The following is an 18,900-nucleotide window of genomic DNA, read 5'->3' on the forward strand; positions in this document are numbered from 1 at the left end:
ACTATGCAAGGGTTTTTTTCCTTTATAAACTTTCTTGCAAAGTTGATTTAGATAGCCTCCACGGTTTTTGTCATATGCTCTAGATGTTGATGAGCTTATCTTCTTCCCATAATACGTTGTATTAAGTGAATTCTAAAAACTCACGTCCCAATTTAAATCATTAGGCTCCAAAACAGTTAAAAGAAATTGTGGATACCCCTATCTTCTGTTGTAGTTCCTTGCACGCTAGTAGAAAAAGAACGGATTATAAATTTGGCCACTTTTATAAAGGTTGAAAAAGAGTACTAAATCCCCCATAAATTGTTCCTGTTACTTGAAGATCTTCTTTCCATAGCTACTATAATTTGTTACCTGCACTTAATTTGTCTGGATATTAATACTTTATGTATTAAGATAAGAACAAGCTAAGTGTACTCCAGAATGAAAATTCCATTCCAAAATGAATCAAGACATAGCCCAAAAATATGGAAGGAACAATATATAAGAGAGTGAAGTTTTGCTATTAATTATTAAACTTTCAGGTTATTCAGTGCTTTTAGAGTTTTTATTTTATAAAAATAAAAAAAAAGAGTTACTCTCTCCCTCTCTCTGTCCCTCCCACACTCACTCAAGCGCTCTCTCAAAAGTAAACTTAAAAAAAAAAAAGTAACAAAGTTCAATGACATCAAACATCTAAATGTGTATAATGTTCAAGTCCTCCTAACCATACTCTGTACTTCTATTGCACAGTCATTAGAATAAAATGCAACTTAGTTTTTCATGACAGTATCTTTCATTCTCTTGTTTGACACATAAAAATTATTTTTATCTTAAAAGACTACCTCAGGAAACAGTTACATATGTATTAAAATGATCTGGAAAGATATATACCAAACTCTTAACAGCAGTTATTGTTTCAAAACTGAGATTTTAAGAAGGGTGATTGCCCATTTCTGTTTTACACTGACATTCTCTTAATGTGTATGCTGCTAAAAAACTTTTTTAAACAGCTCTTTAAATGGCTTTCAGTATTTTCCAAAAAAAAATGCTTAAAGCATTCAACTGCTCTTCAATGTGTTGCACTAGAAATGAATTAAAATCTCAAGATTGTACAAAACAGTTATTGGGTTTCCTAGCAACATTGAAGGGTCCTCTTTGCACAGAGGCATAGTTTTTCAAGTGTTGAAGTATGCAACAGTCACAAATTAATACAAGACAAAAGGCAGACACTTGGTCCCATGCCGTGTCTCCAGGGATTCTTTCCTAATATGTGCTGCCCAATTCTATTTATGCAGCAAATTGAGTGATAATTTAACTTACGAACTACTTGCAGGTTCAAACAAACTAAATCAAATAACAAATCTTATGATGTTATTCAAACTTATATTCAGTGTGATTAAATGCATAGAAGAACATTATCAACCACAAGTATTCGCTGAATCCAGTGAGTAAGTGCTCAGCACTGGATTATATAAGTAAACAAACTGAATCACAACCCATTTTTGGCAGTGACTAAAATAACATCTCCTGGTTTTCTGCTTGCTTTTTTTTTTAACCTCCAGACTTCAAATCATTTGAATCTTCAGAGCTTCTCTTCTGCCCGGTCTGCCTTCTACTGCAGCATCAAAATGACACCAGCTCACCCAAGTATTTTTCTAGCCTTGATGTGGTCATCTCCTACCAAACATTAGAATTGTTGCTACCCTAAGAATGGAGTAGAACTGGAGATAATGGAAGACTCCATTCCTCTAGCTGGAAGGCAACATTTTGAACTGATGACCTACTTTGATTTCTTTTCTTTTTTTTTTTTTAATTTTTTTTTCAACGTTTATCTATTTTTGGGACAGAGAGAGACAGAGCATGAACGGGGGAAGGGCAGAGAGAGAGGGAGACACAGAATTGGAAACAGGCTCCAGGCTCTGAGCCATCAGCCCAGAGCCCAACGCGGGGCTCGAACCCACAGACCGCAAGATCGTGACCTGGCTGAAGTCGGAAGCTTAACCGACTGCGCCACCCAGGCGCCCCTGATTTCTTTTTTTTTTTAATTTAAATCCAAGTTAGTTAACATACAGTGTAATAATGATTACAGGAATAGAACACTTACATAGCACCCAGTGCTCCTCCCAACAAGTGCCCTCCTTTATGCCTCTTGCCCATTTAGCTCATCCCCCCCACCCAACACCCCTCCAGGAACTCTCAGTCTGTTCTCTGTATTTAAGAGTCTTTTATGGTTTGTCTCCCTGTTTTTATCTCATTTTTGCTTCCCTTCTGCTTTCATTTCTTTAACTGACTTCTTCAAATTTAAGCTACACATTAACCTGGATGGTCTTCAGCGATCTTTTCCTTATCACAATCTTAAAATCATAGGCAAATGAAAAGCGCTCACTGAAACCTTATGGTTGATTTTTTTAAAAAGAGAGAAAGAAGTAAACATAGGGATTTTCAATAATGTTGAGTGGATAAAGTCTTAAAAATGGAGAACATAAAAGCTATTAAAGAAAAGACACAAATTTAACTGTATTAGGTAAGAAAACCACAAGCTAGCTTTTAACAAATTTGCTGAATGAAGTAAGGCTTTCTGTTTTTCTATCACTTGGGAAACAAAGAGAACAGCTTCAAACATATTTTTCATATCTTTATGTATATCAACAAGATATTAAACGTGAAGTCTGACCAGTGATGGCATAAGCACCGGGATTTTAAAGATCATGTCTGAGTCCAGGCACTTCTAGGAAGCATTCCTTGTGCCCAAACATGGATTGAATTAGATGTCCTCTATGTACATCTTGGGCAACTGTTAAGTCCTCCATCATAAGCACTTTTCCTGCTTTACTGAAGTTGCTTTACTGTGTGCTTCCTACCCTGTACCCCCAGTGAACATTTCACAGTTTATTATTTTTTTAAGTTTATTTATTTATTTTGAGAGAGACAGAGATAGCATGAGCAGGGGAGGGGCAGAAGGGGGAGCGTGGGGAGAATCCCGAGCAGGCTCCACAGTGCCAGCTGCAGAGCCCAACACAGGGCTCGAATTCACAAACCATGAAATTACAACCTGAGTGGAAACCAAGAGTCGGTTTGCTTAACCGACTGAGCCACCCAGGCACCCTACATTTGATTTTAAAGACCAAAGCAAGAAAGAAGAAAAGAAAAAATACAACACGACCCACAAACACAAGCACCTTCACACCAGAAGGAAAACAGAATGGATCTACCAGAAATAAAAGATGGTCTATTTCAAAATAGTGGAGAAAACTTAAGTTGTAATATGACTAAAAGGTGGAAATCAGTTAAGACCTTCCTCTATTAAAGATGGAACCATAACTGTCAAAGTGTCTGGGGCTAATCATACATAGGAAATCAAAGAAATCAGTGGAAGCACTGAGGACAGAAAGATAAGAAAGTCCATATTTGTGGAGCACTGTGTTTGTACATGCTGCCCACTTTCTCCCTGCTCCACCTTCTCCCACTCAGAGCATCTCTAGCCACTTATCAAAGTACCTCTTACTTGTTCCCTCCTCTCTGTTCCTCACAGTGGGAACTGCCCCCTCCTCTACATTACACAATGTGTTCCTCTATTGTTGACACTGTTTATACGGCCCCATCCTTAAACATGTATTTTCACTCAGTTGACAGTGTCTCAGGGCTTCATCTCTGGAGGGTATGTCCCAAGACTAATTTAATAAACCCCCAGACTTGGGGCACCTGGGTCACTCAGTTGGTTAAGATCTGACTCTTGATTTCAGCTCAGGTCGTGATCTCAGTCCTCAGATCTTGTTTGCACGTTCTCTCTCTCGTTCTCTCTCAAAATACATAAACTATAAAAAAATTAAAAAATTAATAATAAAAAATAACCCCCCACACTTGGCATTGGGCAAAACTGCTGAACTTCAAGCAGAGAGCGAAGGTCAGATCAGAGGGAAGGTGAAGGAGCTGCTTGAAAGAGGAAAGGTGACTAATGGGAGACAAGACCATCAGTCCTTATGGGAAAAGCATGGGAAGGGGGGCATGGGAAACCATGTATCCAGGAAAGCAAAGGAACAGAATGACCCCTACACAGAAGATACAGCTGCGAAAAAGCTGAACAAACCTGGTCATGTTCTGATGGGAGCAAAGGCTGATTTTTTTTTTAATTTTTTTTCAATGTTTATTTATTTTTGAGAGACAGAGAGAGAGCAATAAGGAGGGGAGGGGCAGAGAGAGAGGAAGACACAGAATTGGAAGCAAGCTCCAGGCTCTGACCCGTCAGCACAGAGCCTGATGTGGGGCTTGAACTCATGAACCATGAGATCATGACCTGAGCCGAAGTCAGATACTTTACCGACTGAGCCACCCAGGTGCCCCCTGATGCTTTCTTTAATAGTAACATTACAAGAAATGTTAGTAAACCTGATAAGAAATTAACACATATGCAACTTTACATATAGTATATGTTAACAGGAGAGAAATCAGACATTGAGAAAAACTTTTATTTGTAAATATTCTAAAATCACAACTGCAGCTAAAGAAGAGTCTTATTTTTCAACCATCTTTAGAACAACATGAAGCAAAAAGAAAAAACACTAAATACTGATGCATGGCCTTTCAAAATATCTAGAGTCATTCCAAAAATCTTAACAAAAAAGGGGGAAAACTAGGGGTGGGGGCGAGAATTTAAATTTACATTCCAAAAGTCTTGCAGATTTCTTTGAGTTCGTGGGAACAGGTACATTATGATGACCTTAACATCAATTGTCGTAAGTAATTCACCTGATATTGACTTTTATGAGAAATGTCAAAAAATGTCATAACGGTTACTATTTTTTTTAAATGTATTTATTTATTTTTGAGAGAGAGCACACGCATTCATATGTGTCTACACGCAAGCAGGGGGGAGGGAGGGTGCATGCAGAAAGTGAAGGAGGGAAAACGAATCCCAAGAAATAGATTCTGACAAGCGTGGATTTGGATATGGGGTCCAAACCCACAAACCGTGAGATCATGACCTGAGCCAAAATCAAGAGATGCTTAACCGACTGAGTCACCCAGGTGCCCCAAGGGTTACTATTTTAACGTTAAGAAATAAACTGGGTAAATCAGGAACTGGTATGTTTAAGGGACATGTTGATCAGGACAAGTATAATTCTGTTGTGTGTGTCTGATGACAAATACTACAGATGCCTGTGTTAGCAACCAACTCACTGGGATATTCCAAACTGTGCAAAAATGCAACTCCTAGAACACCTGGCTGGCTCAATCAGCAGAGCATGTGACTCTTGATCTCAGGCTCATGAGTTTCAGCCTCATATTGGGGGTACTAGTTTACTGAAAAAATTTTTTAAATAAATAAATAAAATGGTTTTTTTTTAACGCAACTGCTGTACTCTTAAATCATTTCCTTGATCCTACCTTCAACCTATGGCAACTTTCCTTCTCACAAGGAAGTTGATTGGGGATTAGCAAATTTTTTTTTAAGTTTACTTACTTATTTTGAGAGCATGAGAGGGAGGGAGGGGGAGAGGGAGAGAGAGAGAGAGAAAACGTATGAGCAGCAGAGGGGCAGAGAGAGGAAGAGAGAGAATCTCAAGCAGGCTCTGTGCTGTTGTCAGTGCATAGCCCAACATGGGGCTTGAACTCACAAACTGAACCGTGAGATCATGACCTGAGCTGAAATCAAGAGTCAGATGCTTAACTTACTGAACCACCCAGGCACCTCAGAATTAGCAATTTTTAAAAGTCACCTACATAGTGAGTGTGTCTAGGGGAAGAAAAAAAAAGACATTTAAAATATGTTAATATCAGTTAACTGCTCCAACTAGGCCTTTCAATATTGCCGGAGGAGAGAAGAAAACACTTACAGGAAGGTAGAAATTATGCTCTTGGCTGTCTACCGGTTTTAATTGTTTAATTCCTATATGGGCTACCCAGTACAGTATGTTAATATGTACTTAGAGCTAAGAAAATAATACTGACAGTCAGATAAGTTAATTAAGAATGAAAAATGACACTGAGTATACTTACATGCTTTTCTATGCAGTTTTTTAAATATAAATTTTCAGCTCCCCACTCCCAAGGAGAAATAAAAAGTACCCAGGAAATAAACAGAGATGGAAATGGGGAAATCCTTATCTTAACAATAAACAATAACTAACAGTGACTGAGATTATGTGTCAGGCACTTTTCAAAAGTGTATACATATTTTTTTAAAAAGGTGTATACATATTAACTCTTTAAATTCTCTTTGAAGGAGGTACTACTATTGTCCCCATTTTACAGTGAAGAAATCAAGACCCTGAGGGGTATCTGGGCTACTATGGGGAGCAAGATGTTCCCACACTTATCCTGTTGAGTTGAAGTCCACCAGTAAACACCCTTGAACACAGACATCTTGTTTTAAAAATCAGTATGAAATACAAGAGTAGGTTTTAGACCCCACTCCAATCACTATGGTGGAGGAGAGCTTGAAGTTCACACTTTCCTCTGCTATACAAAACTTCTAAGTGACTCAGTTTCTTAAGCGGCTGGCTCTTGATTTCAGTTCAGGTCATAATGTCACAGTTCGTGGGATAGAGCCCCATGTCTGGCTCAGCACTGACAGCACAGAACCTGCTTGGGATTCTCTTTCCCTCTCTCGGCCTCTTCAACTGCTCTCACGCACACATGTGTGCCTGGCTCCTCCCTCTCTCAAAATAAACTTTAAAAATTGTTTAAAACAAAAGATTTTAAACTTATCTCTACATCCAACGTGGGGCTTGAACTCAAAACCATGAAATCAAGAGTTTCATGCTCTACCAACTGAGCCAGCCAGGCACCCCTGGGTGAACCTTTTTTTAACAAGGAAATAAATACCAGACTAGGAATCTGTTGTCATTTGTCACAAAACAGTAACAATAACAAGAAACCCATTATCATTTTGAACATGTTGTTGCTTCTTTAGGGCTTAAACATAAATTGAGGATACTGAACCAAAATGTCTACTTCAGATCTAAATATGTCCTAATTTTAGATAATCAAAAACCAACAAGAAGTCTTCCCCTGACATCCATCTCCTCCCCTTCTTCTGCAACTCAAAGGTAGTAAGTAAGAAGTAGTTCTGAGCTCACTTAAATGTGCAGACATCTCTGAAACATTTGCATACTGAATTATGGAAACAGTTCTGTCCATTAATAGCATTGGCTCCAAGGTAAGATTTGGGTTCAAATTCATACTGAGCTTACTAAATGATTGGTAAGTTTCTAGCATTTTTAAGTCCGTGTGTTTCTCTCTTACAATGGGAATCAATACGGGCGCCTGGGTGACTCAGTCAGTTAAGAATCCAACTTGGGCTCAGGCCATGATCTCATGGTTCGTGAGTTTGAGGCCCGCATCAGGCTCTGTGCTGACAGCTCAGAGCCTGGAGCCTCCTTTGGATTCTGTGTCTCCCTGTCTCTCTGCCCCTCCCCTGCTCATCATACTCTTGTCTCTTTCTCTCCCAAAAAATAAACATTAAAAATTTTTTCAAAAATAAAATGACAATCAATAGTAATAATGCCTACTTCATTGTAGGAATTAAATAAAAGAATGTATGTAAAGCTTTTAGAACAGTTCTAGCGCAACATGGTATCATCTTTCAATAAACAACATCTAATATGACAATTCACTGTCATCCTATAACACTATGTCACTTCTAGGACATAAACTCCTGTAGTGTTGGGAAGGTACTTTTTAAATTTTTTTTTTAATGTTTATTTATTTTTGAGACAGAGAGAGACAGAGCATGAACGGGGGAGGGTCAGAGAGAGGGAGACACAGAATCTGAAACAGGCTCCAGGCTCTGAGCTGTCAGCAGAGCCCGACGCGGGGCTTGAAGTCGCGGACCGCGAGATCATGACCTGAGCCGAGGTCGGACGCTTAACCGACTGAGCCACCCAGGAGCCCCAGGGAAGGTACTTTTTAATCTTTTATCACTCACACTTAGCAGTGCCTTCCATACAGGACGAACTTAAAATCTGTTTTGTAAATAAATGACACTGAAATGTATCCACTAGGTTTGACAAAAACAACATCACTGGTGACCTAGGCCAAATCTGATTTAGTGGTGGCTTTGGGCAGTTACAGTGGAATACAGCTAACTACAAAGGTTGAGATGTGTGACTAGACACAGAAGTAGAAGGCTACTGTTTTAAGGAACTGGCTCTCAAGGGTAGGAGGAAAGTGGCAGAGTATGATGTGTGGTCAATGAAGGGTTGTTGTGAAATGGGAAATGTAGAGCATGTTTACATAAGTCAAAAGGAAAGAGCAAATAGAATGAAAGAGGCTTAAAAATACACAGAGCAGAACCCTCAGAAACTGAAGGCTCAAGACCCCAGAAAGAATGATGCCTAGAAAATAAGAAATAAGACAACCTTTAAATAAGAATGGAGGGAAGGAGTTAAGAGGACAGTACAATTATGGATAAGCTTATTCAGTAAGGTACAAGAAATTAAGGGAATTTGTACCTGATAGCCTCTATTTCCTCTGTGACAAAGGAGGCAAACAGCATTTACTTAGAATAAAAGAGGCAGAAAAAAATGTGGGCAGAGGGTTTTGGAAGGCAGGTTCAAGTTCTGAAATACCTGTGAAAGGAATGGGGAAAGAAGTGAGAGACTGCAGAATGGTACCACGAGTCCAAATGATACAAGCTCATAGTCGATGAAGCTGAGCAAAGATCTACATACTGACCTTACCATACCCTTTTCTCTAGTTCTATGGATTTGAAAATTTCCATAATTAAAATGTTTTCTAAAAATGATGTGGCACTGGGGCGCCTGGGTGGCTCTCAGTCTGTTGAGCATCTGACTTCAGCCCAGGTCCTAATCTCGCAGTTGACAAGTTCGAGCCTGGTGTCAGGCTCTGTGCTGACAGCTCAGAGCCTGGAGCCTGCTTCCGATTCTGTGTCTCCCTCTCTCTCTGCCCCTTCCCTGCTCATGCTCTGTCTCTCTCTGTCTCAAAAATAAATAAACATAAAATAATAATAATAAAAAAAAGGGGATGTAGCAATATGCACCCCCCAGAAGAGCCAAAATGATAAAAGGCTCTGATGGGGACATGGAGCACACTCTATTGGTGGGAGTGTCAACCTGCACGATTAACTCTGGAAAACTGTGCAGCCGTTTCAACTAAAGCTAAACACAGGTATTATTATCTATGGGACCACAGAAACAACATTCACAGGTAGAGAAATGTGTGCAAATGTGCACTGAAACATATGAATGAGAAAGTCACAGCAGCATTTTTCGCAATAGCAAAAAATTGGAAAAAAATGTCCAGCCACAGTAAAATGGGTTAAGTCAATTGTGATATCGCCACACAATAGAATACCATGCAGCAATGCAAACAGTCTACAGCTACAAACAAACCCCCACCAAAAAACCCCCACAAAACATATATTGTATAATTCCATTTCTATAAAGTGTTAATACTAACCTACACTGTTAGAAATCAGAAGAGAGTGAAGAAGTGACTGGAAAAGGCCGGGGACTTGAGATATGTCAGTAGACAGAAATGACACTGTTTTGAGGAACTTGGCTCTCAAGGGTAGAAAGAAAGTAGCGGAGTATGATGTGTGGTCAGGGAAGAGTTGTTGCGAAATGAGAAATGAGGGTTATATTCTATTTCCTACTCAGGGTAAGAATTACACGGATGTTTCTGTTTTGTGATAATGCTCTCACCTGTACACCTGTAAATAATGCTCTAAACTTTGTGCTTCTCTATGCATAAATGACATACTTGAGATAAAAGGTTTACTTTTCTTCTTTAATTTTTAAAATTTAGGTAAACTCTACCCAACATGAGGCTCAAACTCATGACCCCAAGATTAAGAGTTGCATGTTCTACCAACTGAGACAGACAACCCTAAAAGGTTTACTTTTAAAGACATTTTAAAAGAGCTGAATGAGTTAGAGACAAAAGTTACTTTTATTTTGTTTTTGTTAAAAAAAAATCACATCCCACTGCTTTGTAAATGGACTTTATATATTAAAAAAAAAAAAAAAAAGTCTAGCCAAAGTGGACAATAAAGTCTCTCCAATGTACACAGCTGAGCATCACAGTCCATAAGCAGGACCAAAGAAACTGGCCTGGAAGATCAATCCATATCAGAGATGAGAACTGAGGTCTGACCAGGGGACCCTGGATTATTAAAGAAATTCTTGTTTTAAAGTAACCAGAAGTGGGGTAGAGGGTGGTTAAAGGCCTGAAGATCTCACTGATAGCAAGAAGGTATGACAGAATTTCAGGAAAGCTCTAGGTGCCAATGACCACAGAGTTCAAGATTTCAGAGGAAAAAGTATAAAGAGAGGGCTACCTAAGTAAACTAGAGAGAAAATCACTGTATTTGAGAGGTCAAGGAACTGCTATGTAAGAATGGTGGAAGAATGAACTGTAAAAATGAAACATAATGCTGTGATGGGGGCAGGACAGGAGTATGAGGTAAGGCATTTCTCAGTCATTGTGAAGAAGCAACCAGAAGTTTGGTATAAGGAGAGGGCAGGAGTCTCAAGGTTGAAGGGCTAGGACACAAGGTCGAAGGAGGGGAAAGTAGTGTGGAGAAGCCAGTGGGGCCCAAAGAGAATAACCAAAAACCATACATTTTTATATCACGTAACATTTCTACTCTGATCCCCATCCTCCTCTGCTGAGAATCAGAGCTGGGGAGTAAGTGCCTGACTCGCTTCTCTGAAATGAAGCTTTCCTACAGTATCAGAATGGTGTCTTCTTCACATCTTCTGAAGCATCTGGCACAAAACCTCACCCACATGTACACATTATAATCTATTTACCCCCAAATGTCTTCCATAAGAATTGAAGTTCTGAATAAGAAATATTCGATGTATATTATAAACCAGGACCAGGAAAAACGTAAATTATAAAGGAAAGCCAGGGGAAATTAAGAAAGTAAACACGCAAGACAGATTTTCTGTCTTGGATTGTGACCCAACCCTTCCCCACCCTCTCTCCCCCCACCCTCTCCACACACACAAATACTCCTCTCAAGAAATTCAAATCTCAACTGCAATCAGAATTAAGTCTAAGCCTTTTGTCGAACTATGCTACCTTCCCCATGTTTTCTAATTTTAGAATTCTCTGGCAAAACAAACGCAAACGGCATATTTTGCCTTATGGGTAAAGTATATCCATTGCCATGGTGAATACTTTCATCGCCTTCACAGAATATGCTCTGTTGTTAAAAATCTGCCTTTGCCTCCTTCCTCATAAAAACCTCAGGCTCTCTTCCCTTCCTTTAATTAACATGAAACAGGAAAAGTGAGTACTTGGCAACACACACACACACACACACACACACACACACACACACCCCTCAGGTGAAATGTGTTAAAAAGATGAGCTCACAGTAAGTAAGAAAGCAAAGAAATAGATATAACAGCAAAATGAGTAAATAATATTATCTCCTTATGGAAAATCCTGAAGGTAAGAAAAAAAGGGTTCATTACAATGAAAAAATCATCTCCGTTGTAAGCATGTCTAACTTGATTGCCTCAATACTGGCATTAATTCCTTTCTAATATCCCAAAGTGAATTCAAATTTCCCTAGCAACCATCATCAGGGGCCATTCTGTCCTTATTTTCCACCTTTCCATAAATGCATTTATTGCCCTCACAGGCAAGTTAAAAATGTGATTTTGGTGCATGTATTTGTTTTTTCTGCCTCATACCTAAGATGTAAATGCACATAGCAATCAAATAAGGGCAGCTAATATAGTTTTGTGCATGGGTAACAATTGTTCTCATAATTTCAAGAAAGTTAGCTAGCATGTTACCAATAAGAATACTATGGATACAAATAATAACATAATTATCTCAGAAGAACACTACACCCATGTTTGTTCAGTTAGCAGGATGTTCTGAGACTAGTTACGTTAGAAGGTGACTGGAACTAAAGCTTCAAATTCTAGACGTGTGCTGACCACCAGGATAGCTGCTAGCCACATTCGGCTACTGAGCACTTCAGACATGGCTGGTGCAAACTGAGACGTGTGTAGGCCAAATACTAACCAGATTTCAGAGAATTAGTGAGAAAAAAAATTTTAATCTTATTAATGTTTAATTTGATCACATGGAACTATTTTGTATATACTGAATTAAACAAAATATATATTTTCCAAAGAACTGTATTGTCTCACAACTCTGGACTCAAATATTTCTTTTTAAAAAAAAAATTTTTTTTTCAACGTTTATTTTTGGGACAGAGAGAGACAGAGCATGAACGGGCGAGGGGCAGAGAGAGAGGGAGACACAGAATCAGAAACAGGCTCCAGGCTCCGGGCCATCAGCCCAGAGCCCGACACGGGGCTCGAACTCACGGACCGCGAGATCGTGACCTGGCTGAAGCCGGACGCTTAACCGACTGCGCCACCCAGGCGCCCCTGGACTCAAATATTTCTAACAAGGTACAACCTGGTAGGTCTCAGGAGCCCGAGAGCTCCAATTCCATCTAAATCCCACCACCCCTGTAACATCCATAGATATGCTTAAGGCAAGCCAGAAAAAGGAACAAAATATATATTCAAATGAATTTCACTTTTTCTTTTTACTTTTAAATGTGGCTACCAGAAAACTTTAAATTACATATGTGTCTTGCATTATATTTCTACTGGACAGCACTGTTTAGACCAATGTGACAATTTATTGGACTTAATTCCTATAAATTAGAGTAATACAAACTGTTCTTCTTACCCCAAGGATGTCAGAAGACCCAAATGAGATGGGTGTGAAATTGTCTTAAAAAATAAGGTACCTGGGTGGCTCAGTCGGTGAGCATCTGACTCTTGATTGCAGCTCAGTTATGTCTCACAGTACGAGAATTCAAGCCCAGCGTTGGGGCTCCTCGCTGACAACACTCGGAGCCTACTTGAGATTCTCTCTCCCTCTTCTCTGCCAACCCCCACCCCGAGCTCGAGCGCATACTCTCAATCTCTCTCAAAATAACTAAACTCAAAAAAATATATGGCACATCATAACTATGCATCGTGGTTCAGTGTGATGGTCTATAGTGACCGCAACATAGCACTGATTCAAATTCCAGTCCATGAAGTTATACAAACAATGCATATATTGGTATCTTTTATTGTAAAATATAAATTTAAGACTTCTATAATGTGTTTTTTGAAATAAAATATACGTGTATATTTAGCAGGGGAAAAAAAGGTACAATCACTTTTCCAGCCCAGAGTTACCAGTAGATTCTAAAAGTATCAGATTTCACATTGTGCCACCAAGTAGGTTAAAGACTCTTCTCAATTCTTACCGTACAAACTACCCAGGGCACAAAATACTCAAGAGTTTTTGTCTGGGCCATTAAGGAAAACCCCCATGGGACTCGTCTGGTATTCAAGAGTTCAAAGCTCTCTTCCCTGGGGAATCCAAGTGAGCCTGAGAGGGTCAGCTACAGTCACTCTAAGGATTTAACAGAGATGTGGCTGAACACATTTGATTCACTGTATCTGAATGTTTCTTGAGATTCCTTGAGAGCATGTGATCTGTGCAGCCAAACTACCCTTCCTTTGGAGAAACCTGTAAAACTCACACAAAACATACATTTACACTATAAAATGGTGAGGTCGTGATTACAATTAGTTACTGTTTCTTCTTAAAATCTAAACAAATTTTTATGTCTTAGAAGTAAATTAAATCAAAGCCATTCACATTCCAACTTATAAAATACCTCTGAAAGAATGGAAGTGATTTCATAGTTTCACAGGAAATTTGCATTGTCTCAGTTAACCAATTAACAATGGTTAATTTGACTGTTAATCCTTTTTCTCACCAACTATCAAAGGACAAACTAGACCATGCCTTGATCTCATACTTACCCTAAAATAGACTATTATCTCCCTCCCTTATCCTACCTTCTCTTTGTCAACAGGGCAGACCACAGTCTTTTCTTCTACAGCACACTGCTAATTAAAATTGCAAATAATGCTGAGTCAAGTTAAGGCCTTTAATGCTTAAACTCTAATTGGCTAACTCTTTATTAGAAACCAGGAAGAGTGAGTCAATGAGGTGAGGGAAGAAAGGTGACAGAAAAGGCCTGTGCAAAAGCACAAAAGAGAAATTGTCTCTTTAAGTCACCATTTCACCAGTGAATGTAGAAACATTTTCAGCTTTCTTTGCATTTTTACAGAGACCGTAATGGATTCAACAGACTGAACAACTTACAAAGCAATACCAATAATAGACCCCCAAAGAGATCACCAAACCATGAACTCCAAACCAGCTCCCCCAACAGCTCACTTCACCATGCCAGGGTGATGTTTTCCAACCCCTTCACATTCCACTGTTTGTCATTTCTGCACCCCCCCCCCCAAATGTGGAGTAGAAAATGAGTAGGGAACCACCACTAGAAAAGGTTGTTGCTTTTTACTTATATTTCGCACCACACTCCTAATAGAAACCAGTCTAATTCCAACACCAATGTAATAATTATTCTAGAATATTAGATTTGTTTTCTTAAAAATATATAAGATAGATGAAAAACAGCAGGATAAAGCCATAAGTTCTTTTTAATTACATAATTTTTAATTATGTTCTGGGTTACTTTATCATTTTACAAATGTATTTTTTTAATGTTTTATTTATTTTTTGAGTGTGTGCGTGCACACGAGTGGGGGAGGGGCAGAGAGTGGGAGAGAGAATCCGAAGTGGGGTCTGCACTGACAGGGTGACAACAGCAAGCCTGATGTGGGGTTCAAACTCATGAATGGCAAGATCATGACCTGAGCTGAAGTCAATTACTCAACTGGCTAAGCCATCCAGGCACCCCATGGGCTAGTTACTTTATCCATTTCTTGCTGGCCACCAAATAAATGAACCAAAAGTTCCCACTATCAATTCTTGCCTTTATTTAATTACACCTGATAATGATTTGTATAAAACAGAGGAAAAGTAGAAACAACATGATTGGGAGAACAGGCTGCAACAGGAGATTACAATGAGACGGTGTTAACACAAATTCACTCCATTACTGAGAGCAGGGCAAAACAGACACACACAGCTTGCCTGTGCAGGGTACGGAGCCCAGCCCTGCTCACCTCTTCTGTGAGGAACATACTCTTGATCTTCAAGTGCTCTTTCCCTCCAGGTCTTTTTCCACAAGCCAACAAACATCAATTCCTGCCTAGAACATTTTCCCATTTAATTAGCATGGGCTGTGCATACACTGGGAACAAAATATGGAATCAACAGACAATCCTTGACATCATGAAATGTACAGTCTGGTCAGGAAAAACAATTACAATAAAGGCCCACCTGACAAACATTAGAACACACTCCAGTAATGTAATGTGCTTGGAGTAGAGAAAAATTCACTTAATCAAAGGTCAACGAAGCTATTTCAACCATCTTAAGAGGTGATAACCTGGACTACGAGTAGTGGCTGGAGGGATACAAGTGACTTAGAAAGTGACTGGATGTAAGCAGATGAGAGAACAGGAAGAGTCAGTAAGGCACCCAGATTTCTGCCTGGGTATTTTGCTAGCTGAAAAAGCCACTTAATGGGAGAGGGAACAGTCGTTATGTAGACAGGTTCAATTGCAGGCACCTGCAGAAAGTCGAAGCAGGGATGTCAAGTGGGTGGTTTCAAATGAGGGGAAAAAGCTTGGGAGACAGACTAGAAATAGATTGGAAGCTGTCAAGACATAAACGCTAACTGAAGCCATAAACTGAGGAACCCCAATATTTAAGGTACAAGGAGGAAATGGTGCACAAAGGAAAATAAGGAACAAGGTTCTAAGTCTGGGTGGCTGGAAGGTAAGGGAGTCCTTAGCTGCTTAGCTTCTGCTACTGTCCCTTGGAATGAAGGTCATTTGTGCAATGTTTCACTGTCAAGACAACTGCAAACGTTAAGCGTGTTTTTCATTCTTTACTTACCTGATGCCCACTCCTTAATATATGAAAATCCAGCTGTACTCTATCCCCTACAGAAAACTGTCCTCCTTATGGAATCAAGAACTTCCTGAATGTCGCCAATAATCCCCCAATGGTAAGACCCACTGGCCTCATTTCTACATCAGTTTCTGGGATACCCTCATCCCATAGTTCTCCTACATGCCCCCCCATCACCCCTTATTATTCACCCTTATTAGACGTTGATGCTCTCCAGTGTCACATTTCACCATCTCTCCTAGTCCTACCAGCTTTTCCTGGTTAACCTTACACGGATGCCACCTATCAGTGGTGATTCTCAATTCTCTATCACCAAACTTGTCTTTCCTGAGATCCAGTCCTTTGTTTCAATCTTCCTAATAGGTATTTTTTACCTCCATTCCCTTCGGGCTCCTCAAATATCACCTGTCTAAACTTAAGCTCATTGGTCATTTCCCCTAAAACTTGCTCCTTTTTTTTTTACCCTCTGTTGGTTAGTGACTTCACCATTCTCCCAAAGCCAGAAATCTTACTGCTTCTCTCCAACTTTTTCTTGCAACCAACCAGGTATCAGGTTTCACTGCATTTCCCTTAAAACTTTTCACACCCAAGGAAGCCCAACACAACTCTTGTGTTTTTGTTTTTTTTTTAACAGGGACTGCTTATGTGTAGATCATCCCAGATAGCTTCCTGTATCAGATCTATTGGTTCTATCTGCCTCCAGAACTGCCTCCAGGTTCATCATTCAAGAGAATAATCTCAGTGTATAATCTCACTTTTTTAATGCCTTCACAAGTTTCTTTGTACCACCAAGGAGGGTGGCAGCACTTGACAGCTGTCCATCATCTTCATCTACTAAGCTCCTGGCACAGCCTTAGATCTTCACCCACCCACAGTGTGGGTCACTGGTTAAAAGGCAAAATCTCAGGCCTCACCCCATATTTTCTTATAAGAAAGACTCAGGCGCACATCAAAACTTTGAGAAGTGCTGGTTAGATGCTCTAATGCACTGAATTTCTCACCTCTCACAATACATTATATCCTTTCAGAACTCCATGACTTTGCAAAAGCTGTACCATCTGCTGGGAATGTCCTATCAAACCTTTGCACCTACTACTGTAAGGGCGCCTAGTACAGGCACCGTACATAGTAGGCCATAAATATTTGAATGATTGGATCATTAATCAATTAATTAACGGATGAGTTCTGCTCCAGACTCGCACAGTGTAAGGTACTAAAGTGCATTCGGATGGAATGTGAATGTTAAGCAGTTGGAAACAGTGGCCCAGAATTCAAAGGAGAGGTAGGCTGAGCTGGCACGATTTTTAAGTCATTAGCAACTGTTTGGAGGTTACAGTAATGGGTAGATGAGGTCACCCAGGTCTAAGATTGAAAGAAGAGGACTATGGGCCAAATCTTGGCTAAGGTTGACATTTTAGGGACCTTCTGTAGAAGTCAATGAAGAGCAAGTTAACAGGGTGGGAAAGAACCAAAAAGAAGTTCCAAAAGATAAGCGGATTTGGAACACGGTGATTGTTACCTTTGGCAACTAAAGTGAAACAGAACAATGAGATCAAAGATAAAGCAGAAGCTTAACTTTAGACTAACAACTGAATGAGACAAGGCTACTGGAATGATCACTAGAAGGACCATCTTTATTTGATAAGAAGGGAAAGAGAGAGAGAGAAATGGAACCGATGAGAGCTACGTCATATACACAGGCGTAGTGGTAAAAAAGCTGCAAACTTTTAGCCACACAATATTGCTGAACATTTGCTATTTGCCACATACCACAAGCTAACTAACACTGGGACTGTAACAAGAACACAGGTCATGCCCCTGCCCTCTGACCTAGTGCAATGAGATAAACTGAGTGACTGACGGACACCCCACAACGAGCAGGGTAAGGAGCCAATCTAACGTGGCTTGCCTCTGAGGAGGGGTGACTTTTTTTGGGTGGTTGGTATAATGGCCAAAATATGAACAGTAAGAGACATATATAGAGGAGATAAAGTTCCCACTTAATCTTCATATATTTTATGCAAAAGAAGACTTCCGGAAAGCAAAATGATAAACATTTCACTTTGCTCCTCAACAACTCTGTGGTGGTAGGATCCCTACTATTGACACATAAAGCAACTGAGGCACACAGAAAGGACAGGGGCCTGCAGCCATCAAATGACTAACAAGCAGTAGGCAGACAAGTAATTTTTAGTTTCACTCATGCTGACAGTGTGAGAAACAGCAGCCCCCCAAACTTTAACAAGATCCCCAGGTGATGCTGATGCTGCTGGTACATGGGCCACGTCAGTTTTACAACACTAAGCCCTGACTCCCCGTGTCTTCATAATGGTGCCAGGAAGCATTCAACTAAAATCAAAAGAGTAAAGGGCTAATAACAGAAGACTTCAGTATTTGGCACACAGCAGGTTCTTATTACATGACAGATAACCAGTGACAAAAATTTAGGATGTCAATCAGAGATAATCAAAGAGGAAAAAGGCAAAATAACATGGTGGTAAGAGCAAGGATTAAAGAGGAAGTTTGTGACCTTGGCAAATTAAGTTATATAACTATTCTATGCCTCAGTTTCCTCACAGGTACAATAGGGATCATTGTAATACACACCCTCTAGGGTTACTAGGTAGATGGAGTATATGTAAAGCCCTTAACAGTGTCTGGCGTTTAATAACTGCTCAATCAAGGCTTTAATTTTACTACGATTTCTACAGCTATACTACCACTGCCACTATTATTAGTGTGACTTAGGTAGTATGACTTGCTGCTGGGTGGGTAATAAAATGCATCAAAAGGACTTCCACTAGCAACCAGAATATACCACAAAATGCTTTACAACCCATATGGAGACAAATCTAGAAGAAAAATAGCACTGCAATTTTTAATCTGTAAGCCTCCTCCACTCTGTTTTGCCAAATGTAGAAGCCAATCATGTTACCACCCAAACTGAATTCATAGCAACGGACTTCTAAAATGGCAAAGAGTATCTCAAGAAATACTCGAAGCCATACATCAGTTACATAGTTT

The 18,900-nt window shown here is 39.7% G+C and overlaps 1 protein-coding gene across 3 annotated transcripts in view; it reads right to left on the reverse strand.

Annotated features, from left to right (window-relative positions):
* CXADR (CXADR Ig-like cell adhesion molecule) overlaps window positions 1-18,900 on the reverse strand; it is a 56,871-nt gene that overhangs the window by 35,851 nt on the left and 2,120 nt on the right. Inside the window, exon 2 of one of the 3 annotated variants that reach the window (XM_043593828.1) lies at window positions 8,433-8,549. The exons of the other annotated variants lie outside the window; for them this stretch is intronic. The gene's annotated coding sequence lies outside the window, so the exon portion shown is untranslated. The remainder of the gene's footprint in view (window positions 1-8,432; window positions 8,550-18,900) is intronic. 3 annotated transcript variants of the gene reach the window in all.

The sequence above is a fragment of the Prionailurus bengalensis genome, chromosome C2 (assembly GCF_016509475.1).
Source record: "Prionailurus bengalensis isolate Pbe53 chromosome C2, Fcat_Pben_1.1_paternal_pri, whole genome shotgun sequence".
NCBI classification, from domain to species: domain Eukaryota; kingdom Metazoa; phylum Chordata; class Mammalia; order Carnivora; family Felidae; genus Prionailurus; species Prionailurus bengalensis.